Below are 10,989 nucleotides of genomic sequence, written 5' to 3' on the forward strand. Positions count from 1 at the left end.
CTGCTTTTTAACCAAAGTAGTTCAACTTTCCCTTCTCCCTGAAGACCTACCCTACTCCCATCATTGGCCTATTGACTTTCTGGTTTGAGCCTCAGCCTGGATGTTTGTAGAAGACACACTACTCTATGATCATACTTGTCACATGGTCTCAAAGTGAGGTTGACTCACAGCTAGCTGCTCGATAACTGCACATGGCATTGCCTGTGAAATAATGAGCCTTTTAAGTACAAATTCAATGGTAATTGGGAAGTTGTAAGTATGTGTACCTCTGCCTTGGCTTGGGAAGCCTTGGGAAATTTGTTTTCTTGAAAGATATGAAGCATCACAGCCCATTTTCATGATTCTTTTTTTTTTTTTTTTTTTTTTTTTTTTTTTTTTTTTTCGAGACAGGGTTTCTCTGTGTAGCCTTGGCTGTCCTGGAACTCACTCTGTAGACCAGGCTGGCCTCGAACTCAGAAATCCGCCTGCCTCTGCCTCCCAAGTGCTGGGATTAAAGGCGTGCGCCACCACCGCCCGGCCATTTTCATGATTCTTACAGGAAATCTAGTGATGCTGCAGAAGAGAGCATCTGTTTCTTTGGTCGTATATGAGACACATTGCTCCTAGATTTCAGGGAGTGTAGAAGGAGCAGTAGAGGGCAACAGGGATGTGGCATCAGACTGAAATCAAGTTTCCCATCACAGACTGGTTAGAACAGACATGTAGGGGGTTGATAAGATGGCTCAGCGGGTAAGAGCACTCTTCCAAAGGTCCTGAGTTCAAATCGCAGCAACCACATGGTGACTCACAACTGCCTGTAATGAGACCTGATGCCCTCTTCTGGCACGTCTGAAGACAGGTCCAGTGTAAGTAAATCTTTGGGCAGGAGTGAACGGAGTCGACTAGAGCGAGTAGAGGTCCTAAAATTCAATTCCCAGCAGTCACACGAAGGCTCAACCATCTGTACAGCGACAGTGTACTCATATACACAAAATAAATAAATGAATCTAAAAGAGAGAGAGAGAAAAATAGAACAGACGTGGAGGAGCCACTAGATGGCAGCTTAGAACTATGGCATGACAGGGTATTTAAAGAAGCAGCAGTTTTAGAATCTGGCCATTCTACAGTCAGTGGAGAAGGGAGGAAAGACTACAGTTTGTGTACTTGCTACACTCATCTCACATTGCCCCCCCTGTGGAACAGTGTGTTATCAGACACACAATACACTCAAAGCCTTGCTCTCTGCAAACCTATCTGATAAGCTTGTACAGGCTAGCTAACCTTCCAGGCTTCACCTGAGATACTTGCTATCAAACTTCAGAGATGTGCAGTTTTGGAGATTTATCAGTAATTCCTAACAACACACACCCTCCATTGAGAAGTCAGGGAACCAGTGCTTTCCATCATGACTAACACACAGTAGGTGCTCAATAGATGTTGGCTGACTGGACTAAAGGGAGATGGAGAAAAGGGATCTGAAAATGGGAGATGTGGAGTTGGTACTAGAGTGAAAATTCAGCATGATGTGGAGGTCACAAAAAGGGGAAAGGGAAGAAAAATAACACACCGGGATCCTGCCCCCTTCTTAGAAGAAACCTACGACACAGAACTCACGGTCCTTTTGCCAGCTTTTTATTAGTATTCATTTATTCGTATGAGACAGTGGTCTCATGGAGGCTGGCAACAGCTACTCTATGCCTCCAAGAAGGATCCAGAGCTCTCGATGGGATCCTCTTGCCTCTACTTCCCCAGGACTGGAATTGCAGGTCTATACTTCTAGGTTTGTACATTAATCAGGAGATAAGACGAGTCTCCAGCTACACATCCCACCGAATGGCAAAGGTAAATGCTATGGAATCTCAGGGACAAAGCCGTTATAGACTGGGTTGGCACTGATCTGGACACTGGCAGGAGAAGCTTATCCAGATGATAATAGAGGGATGAAGTAAGCCTGGAATCTGGGGCCAGGAGACAGATTCAGGAAGAAGGTGAGTGGAGCAGATGTTCATAGGGGGTGTGGAGGGAGATTTGGAGATACAGATGGTGCAATCTGAAGATACCTAGGAGGCAAGCCCAAGATGGTGCATCATTTACCTTGGCAGAAAAGGTCTTCAATTGAGGCAGTGACCTGGGTAGTATAAACTCTGGAGATATGCAGAGTATAGTGATCCACATAAGATTAGAAACAATATTTTGTTTAAAAAAAAATCATCCAAAAGTGGCTGGAGAGATGTCTCGGTGGTTAAGAGCACTGACTGCTCTTCCAGAGGTCCTGAGTTCAATTTCTAGCAACCACATGGTGGCTCACAACCATCTGTAATGGGATCCAATGCCCTCTTCTGGTGTGTTTGAGGACAGCTACAGTGTACTCACATCCATTAAATAAATAAATAAATAAATAAATAAATAAATAAATAAATTTTATTTAAAAAGTCATCCAAGAGGTGGGCTGGGGAAGCTCACTGTGGAGGCTCCAGCCCCGTGCTCCCACTGATTGTAAAGAACAAGGAGGCTACCTTTGCAATGATATGGATGACTGTAGATGCACACTTGATAAAGAGGGACACAGAAGGCTTCTGTGACAACCCCCAACTCCACCCCATCCCCCCCCAAAAAAAATAATAGCCCAGACAGGAAACTATGGAAGAGAACTTTTTTAAAAATGCGCTAAGGATGCAGAAGTTAGCTCTCTATCGTTTATGGCTTCTGGCAGGGGCGCAGGAAGGGAAGGACTCAGATCTATTTAAGGGACAAGGGCACTGTGAGTTTGACCATGATCTAGTGAGTATAGACAACACAAGTTGAACCTGTTTTTTTTTTTCTATTTTTAAATTTTTTTTTATTTTAAAATTTTTTTGGGGGGGTAGGGGTGGACATGGATGGACTGGGAATTGTGATCAGGGTACATAGTGTCAAATTTCCAAAGAATCACCAAAAATATGTAGAAAAAAATCATCTAGGATATTTTAGTCTCTTTCTGTTGCTATGATCATACACTGACAAAAGCAAGGGAGAAGTGATTTATTCTGGCTCACAGTTGAAGAGCAGAGTCTATTATGGTAGGGACTTAAGTCAGCAGGAGAATGAAGTAGCTGGTTGTATCACACCCACAATCAGGAAACAGAAAGGCATAAGCATGCTGTCACTCAGTTCTTTTTCTCCATTTATAAAGTTCTGGATCCTAGCTAGGGAATGATGCCACCCATAGTGGGCAGGTCTTCTCACTTCAATTAGTATAATCAAGATAATCCCCCAAAGGTGTGATTGTAGGCTCCTCTTCCAATTAATTCTATAGTCTGTCAAGTTGGCAGTTAACATTGATGATAGATATGGCTAAGTTGGTAGTTGGTCTACTATGTGCAAAGTCCTGCATTTGATCCCAAGTGGCACTCAAACTGGGGATAGAGGTATAAGCCTGTGGTCTCAGTATTCAAGAGGTAGAGGCAGGAGAATCAGAAATTCAAGGTAATCCTCAGTTACAGAGTTTGAGACCAGCTTCAGGTTACATGAGACGGGAGGAGGAAGAGGAGAAGGAGGAGAAGGAAGAAGAGGAAGAGGAGGAACAAGAAAGAAAGAGAAGGAAGGAAGGAAGGAAGGGAAGAAGGAAGGAAGGAAGGAAGGAAGGAAGGAAGGAAAATGTCGGCAAAATAGCCTGACAATCTGAGTACAGTTCTCTGGGCACACTTGATAAAAAGAGAAAACTGATAGTACAAGTTTTCTTCTTCCCTCCTTCCTTCCCACATTCATGCTATGGCACAAGTGTATCTCTGCTCTTCATGCATACATTCCAAATAAATAAATACATAAAATGTTATCTTTTTTTTGTTTTGTTTTTTGTTTTTTCGAGACATGGTTTCTCTGTATAGCCCTGGCTGTCCTGGAACTCACTCTGTAGACCAGGCTGGCCTTGAACTCAGAAATCTGCCTGCCTCTGCCTCCCAAGTGCTGGGATTAAAGGCATGTACCACCACTGCCTGGAATAAAATGTTATCTTATGAATAATCTAAACACCATAAAATACTACCTGCAGCTACCATGTGTATATAAATATAGACAGTAAATTGATCACATACTTAAGACTGAATGGCTAAATATGTTTGAAAATTTTACTAAATCTTTTTTAAGTGCATAATTTTAAAATATGGTGAATATGGTGAGAGAAGTTGAAAATGCTAATGATGTCATGCAGAAGTCAGATTCCAACCCACCTTAAATACCCAGTGTAGAGTGCTGCTTCTTAGGGAGTTATGTTCTCTCCTTCCACCATGTGGGGCTCAGGGATCAAAGCTTGGTGGCAAGTGCCTTTCCCTGCTAAGCTATCTTGCTGGCTGGAGTGTTACTGTAGCCCTTGGTGTGTCAACTGGGCAATGTTTGCTGTACAACCTGACCCTTTAAAGGATCAGACAACCCAAATATAACATTCTTTCATTAGGATCTCCATCTAACCCCTGCATAATAAAGACAAGTGTAGAGGTGTTCTATAGGATGGGGGTTGGAGGAAGGTTCCAGTAGAGTATTTGTTTACTGTACTCAAGATCCTGGGTTCAGTCTTCCACACTGAGAAACACTTTTATCAGGGTAATGAAAATAAATACCTGTCATAGTCAGTTCATTCATAAGGTTAACCACAACACTACCATGTAACCCAGCATTATACTCCAAGGTAGATTCTGAGAAATATAAGCAAATATCCACATAAAAACTTGTACCAAAAAATCCATAAAGTAGGTATGGTGGTGGAAGCCTTGAACTCCAGCATTCAGGAGGTTGAGGTAGATGCTTGTAAGTTTGAGACCAGAGTGGGCTACACAGAATCTGTCTCAAAAAAACTAAACAAAACAAAACCAACCAACCAAAAAACCAAAACACCAGAACAAAACAAAACCAACCAACAACCCAAAATCTCATAGCCTATTATTCAAATCCCATTAACTAATAAAGTTCTTTAGAAAACTCTGTGTAAAGTAATGTTATTTGTCAATAGAGAGAAATGAAGTATTGGTATATCTGACAGCATGGATGGGTATTAAAAACACAATAATGGAAATAATCCAGATACAAGATAGCACATATCACATGATTCCATTTATACAAAATGCTCATAGTAGGAACTCCACAGAAACAGACAGGAGGTTTGGGGTATATAGCTCTGGGGACATGGTGATGAAATAGATAGGGTTACTTTGGGAGGTGGGTAATGAAAATTCTAAAATGTATCTGGGCTATGGCTACAAATTTGTGAGTATACTGAGTTATCGTACATTGCACATTTAGAGTGAATTATATAGCATATAAATTATATGTTTTCTTTTGCATAGCCTTGGCTGTCCTACAACTCACTCTGTAGACCAGGCTGGCTTCAAACTCACCTGTGTCTGCCTCTCAAGTACTGGGATTAAAGTGTGTGGTAATACCGCCCAGCATAATTATATCTTAATGTCACAGCTATCAGGAAAAAAACTCTCACCTGCCATGGGTATCACAATACTAGAAAGGACTTCAAGATATCATCAAATATAGTTTAATCAGATATAGTTCATCTAACTAATATCAACCAAATTGTTAAGCACTTTCACAGGCTGAGTACTGAGAGATGTGTTGGTAGCCCTGGGTCAAGGCTTTGGCTCAGAATGGAAGTCAGGCATGCTCCTTGGAGGAGGTGGCATAAACCAAGAGATGAAGGCTGTAGAGGTGACATGGTGGTATTAAGACAACCGAGGAACGGTTTTGCAAGGAGTCCTCAGAGACGCAATGCATGCATGCAACCTTACAGCTTCTTATGTCACTTTGTTAGCTACTTTTCTCACTACTGTGACAAACCTCTGTTAGGGTCCAACAATTTGGGAATAATCCACTATGAAAACCAAGTTCTATCCAGCAGAAAGTATCTCTATTCAAAAGCTGATATATACCAGGGAGGCCACTGGGTTTGGGATCCAAACCGTGTCACCCGAGGGCAGAACAGAACTTTTTTTTTAAAGATTTTTTTTTATTATTATTATATGAAAGTACACTGTAGCTGTCCTCAGACACACCAGAAGAGGGCATCAGATCTCATTACAGATGGTTGTGAGCCACCATGTGGTTGCTGGGATTTGAACTCAGGACCTCTGGAAGAGAAGTCAGTGCTCTTAACCTCTGAGCTATCTCTCCAGCCCAGAACAACTTTTTTGTTTGTTTTTTTGAGACAGGGTTTCTCTGTATAACCCTGGCTGTCCTGAAACTCACTCTGTAGACCAGGCTGGCCTCGAACTCAGAAATCCATCTGCCTCTGTCCCCCAAGTGCTGGGATTAAAGGCATGTGCCACCATCGCCCAGCCCAGAACAACTTTTTAAGAAAAAAAAAAAACACCACAGATTAGGTGGGATAGGGGCATCCAATCAGGTTCATACATATATCAAGTATTTCATGCCTGGTATTTTAAATGGCTTCCTATGTATTACGTATCTCAAGCAGCTTCCTTGAGAGCTTGGCCTGAATTGAGGCCAGCCAATCAGAGCTCTTTTTGTACCTGTGGTCTCTGTTCCAGCTGGGTGTTAACCATTGAAGCATAGAGTATGATATTGTGACTTGGAGCATCTGGGACATTTGAGTCAGAAGCCATTTCTGGGGATTTAGCTTAGAAGAGAATGGAGACTATATACAAGATGGAATCTCTGTAGTTAAGGGAGTCTGAAACACCTCTGACAAAATCAACTCAACAAAGGAAAGGTTGCCTTTGGCTCATGCTTTGAGGGGTTACAGTCAATCACAGGAGAGAAGGAAAGCATGGCAATGTAGGTGTCCGTACATTGTATCTGCAACCAAGATGCAGAGAACTGCATGTTCAGCTTGCTTTCTTCTTCATTCCCATTTTATTTAGTCTGGGATCCCAGCTGGTGAGATTCTGCCTACCTTTAGGGTGAGTCTTCCCTACTTAGTCCTCTGTGAAAACAATCCCACAGGCATGCCAAAAGATGTGTCTCCTAGGTGATTTCAAATTACATTTACAATGAAGATGAACTATCACTGTATCAACATAATAACATAACCTTGCTCTGTCTAAATCGAACCCCTATTTCCTTTCATCTTTTCCAAACCATGTGTCCTTCAGGTGTTTTCAAAATTTAACCAATAATAATTCAATGATCCAAAATCAGTCCTCACCTTTGATTTCTCTTTGCTCATATCTCATGTCCTGTCCAAGCTCCATTGACTCCACTTATAAAATATTCCCAGGGGGCTGGAGAGATGGCTTCCAGAGCACTGAGTTCAATCCCTAGCTCACAACCATCTGTAATGGGATCCAATGCTCTCTTCTGGTACAGCTACAGTGCACTCATTTACATAAAATGAATAGATCTCAAAAAAACCATATTCCAGGATCCTCTTTGCACCACCTTCATGGCTACTCCCTTGGTGTGAACCAGCTCTCCTGGAGATTTTTACAATAACTGAATTATCTCCATTTGTAGAGCTCTCAGAGTAGTTTCCAATACAGCATCCAGAAAAGTCCTGATGAAACTTGTTTGTTGCTCTCTGTTCAAGATCGTTCAGTGGGTGCTTATGCCACTGAGTAGAAGTCAAAGCCTTGGCCGTGTCCTCTCCTCACCCATTCGCTCAGCCCCTCCTGCTGCCATCTTGTTCAAACTCTACAGTGACCTACCATCTTTACTATTCTCGGAGCATGCTCTCTGCAGAGCCACCATGCACGCCTCTCTCTATTCCTCTGGCTGTAAAGTCTCCAGTGTTTGCATCCCAACTTCCCTTCCAATATTCAAAAGTCATCTTTGCTGTTGATATTTACAAGGACAGAGTTTAATAAAAATAATTTTCTAACTACGTATCAAGTGGAAGGTATCGAAGAGGAAACAACTAAAAGAAGCGGTACTAAAGCAAATGTTAAGGTGGAGGGGGAGGTGTAGTTGAGGCTAGTGTCTCTGCAGGGGCCTTGGCGAGCCCCAGAGAAAGTGCAAACTGTATTCAGCCACAACTGAGGACGGATCTGTCACCACTGAGGTAAATTGGGGCTACTTGTGTGGCACTGGCAGGGGCAGCCGCCAGGCAAGACAAGGTTTCATGTCATGCAGTCCAGCTTGGCTTGGTGTTCACTGTGTAGTCAAGTATGACCTTGAACTTTTGACCACCTGGCTGCTGCTTCCCTGGGTCTGGGGTTCCAGGTGTGGGCTACCACGCCTGGCTAAAATGTCACCTTAGTAGTAAATGTTTCCTTGACCATCGTGTTGAAAATTAATTGCATTTCCCAGACTCTCCTTATCCCTCCTTAACCATGGTGGATCTGTATTGTGTCAGCTGAGCTGCTACAGTCATTTTTTGCCAGATTCTCTTCCCTCCCGAGTTCCAAGGTCACACACGCACAGCACATATTGCTAAATCATGGAAGGCAGAAGTGAGGGCTGGAACACCCTGGGCACACGCTAGGCCGTTTGCCCTCTTTTTCTGCCCAACCCTGCCCACACTGGGAAACCTCCGAACAAAGGAAAGGTACCAAGAGCCTAGTTCTGCATTCTTGGTAGCTGCTGCACCCCCTCCCCACACATGCTGCCAGCTACCCAAGTCCCTGCTTAAGTGCTCTGCTCTTGACCATACTTGAGCACAAACAACCTAGTTTATGGCTTACATGTCATCACCCTTCGCCTATATATATATAAAACTTCACTGGTTGTGTGACTTCCTCTTCCCCATTCTTTGAGACTGATGAACCCTTGCGGGAGCAGCACCTAATAAGCCTGCCTTTATATTCTTTTAATCTGTCCTAATCTGGCCTGTATCTGCATCACTGAGGGAGAGAAAAAGCCTATCAAGGGGGTCTTATTGTTTTTCACACAGAAGACCAAAACAGAGCAGAACATGGTGGTGTGGCTGTGTGTGTAGTGATTTCCCCGTGGGTTCACATCTCACCTCTTGGATCACCTAGTTGATGTTTGGCAGTGGCTGAACCCACAACTGTAGCTGACCCCTCCCATTGTGTGTTGGCAACCTGGGCCTGGGTGTGCTCAGCTCTGTGAAGGAGTAGGTTTTTCTTTTGGGGTTATCTATGTGTCCTTACTTCTGGGACATCCCAGTGTTTCACCCAGTCCTCTTGGTCTTCAGTTCAGTTGAGTAGTTTCTCAGATGTAAAGTTCCAGGGCCTAGGGAAGGGGGTGGGGTACACACTTGTGTATAGAGTCTACCTACAGAGCTGAGTGACTGTTAAGAGTTTCCATGGCTGTGGATCCAGAGCCCTGGCTAAAAATGTCTACTTCTGTGTTTGCGATAACATCTTCCTGACTTTTACATAAATCGTTTTAGAATGTAAGAAGACTCCCAACTTCTACCAGTCCATAGGCGGAGAATGTCATCTAATGGCAGAGACCACCTGGAACACACTTGCCTGCTTTGCTGTGACACATCTCCCTGTTTGCTGTGACCCACTTGCCTGGTGTTTTCACCTGAAGGGACTCTGGCCAGCTTGGGTATGGTGAGCATGGCTCAGGCAGGCCTTACCCTTCTCCCCTATCCCCTCTGCCTTGCTAAAAACTGTTGAGTTACATTCCTAAAGCTAGCCATGAAAATCTATTCCCTTATTTGGCCACTTCCTCCTCCTGAGGCTGATTTCCAAGGTCTAGCCATCAAAGTATTGAAGTCCAGCAATCAAAAGCGCCCCTTTGGCTCACTCAATTAACATGCCCAAGTAAACTTAAACACCTCATCCCAACACTCTCATCTTACCTCTAAAAACCACCAATTTCCTATGGTGCCAGGCCTGTCTCCTCTGTATCCAGAGGCAGTCCTTTGTCCCCTCCAAGACAAATACTCTGCTCTCTATCCCTTGTTCCCTTCCCCTTCTCCCTAGTCCTCTGTCTCCTGTCTTTGTTTCTTATTCCTTGTCCCCTGTCCCTCTAGGGTACACAAATTTCCTTCATGCTGAGAACTTGGTTTTGGGGCTACTGGGCTGATAATGATCTTTTTACCATCAACATATCTGAAGTGGAAACTTAAGGGTTCTTTGGGAAGTCGGTTGGGTGGTGTTTTGCTGGGGCAAACTTGTGAAGGAATATGCCGCTGAAGCAGACACAGGAGAGAGGATGTTCTGCTAAAGCAAGCACACGAAAGGACACGTGATGAAGGATTCCTTGCTAGGGACTTGCATGTATTGGTCTGCCTTACATTGTGTAGTTGAGCTGCATTTGTCGGGATACCATAAGGAGAAATGCGTCAAAAAACTTCTGGTGGTGTGCTAGAGTTTCTTGCGGCTTCCTCGGACTTGGGCTGATTGGATGTACATGCTGAGGCAAGAGTTATAGAGGCCACGTGATGTTTGGAGGGTATAAATAGGACTCCACGGAGTGGGGGAGACAGGGCTTGGCTTGCTGGTACAGCTAGTTGTGCGACACTGTGGGTCTCAAGTCTTCACTGCTCTTCACTTCCCTGAGGCATAGCCGAGAAAGGCAGAATGGATTTTTTTTTTTTAAATTGTAATCAGATAGTCTCAAAAGCAGAAAATGCATCAACTATTTTATGAGGGGAAAAACTACATTTGCATAATGTGGAATGTCAGGATTTAAAAAAAAAATAGCTGGTAAGGTGTGAGATGGGAATAGAAATTAAGAGTGAATTCGATCAGCAAAAGTGCTAAGCCCTGTTGATCAAGACTTGTGCTCTTGCCTCCCACATGCAGCAAGGCTGCCAGACAAGGATGCTGGATGTTTTGACAAGATACAAGAGCTGAGGCTGAGGACTGTAAGGCAGAGTGTCGCAGGATTTTCCCTGTCCAATTACATTGAAATATTAGTGCAGCAGGAGGCCTGTGATTGGACAGGGAAAAGGGAGGCAGAGCTAGGGGGTTTACAGGGGCAGAGAGTGATAGAGAAGAGGGGAAAAAGCAAGATGGAGGACAGACAGCGAGAAGATCCTGAAACAGTATGGCTTTAAATAGCCACAGGTAGATATGATTTCATAAAGGAGAGAATAATTGGAATAACTTGTCTAATCTAGGTGGGCAGCTTGTACCATTATCAACTGGCCCT

This window comes from Mastomys coucha, unplaced genomic scaffold, assembly GCF_008632895.1.
Source record: "Mastomys coucha isolate ucsf_1 unplaced genomic scaffold, UCSF_Mcou_1 pScaffold13, whole genome shotgun sequence".
In the NCBI taxonomy this organism is placed as follows: Eukaryota; Metazoa; Chordata; class Mammalia; order Rodentia; family Muridae; genus Mastomys; species Mastomys coucha.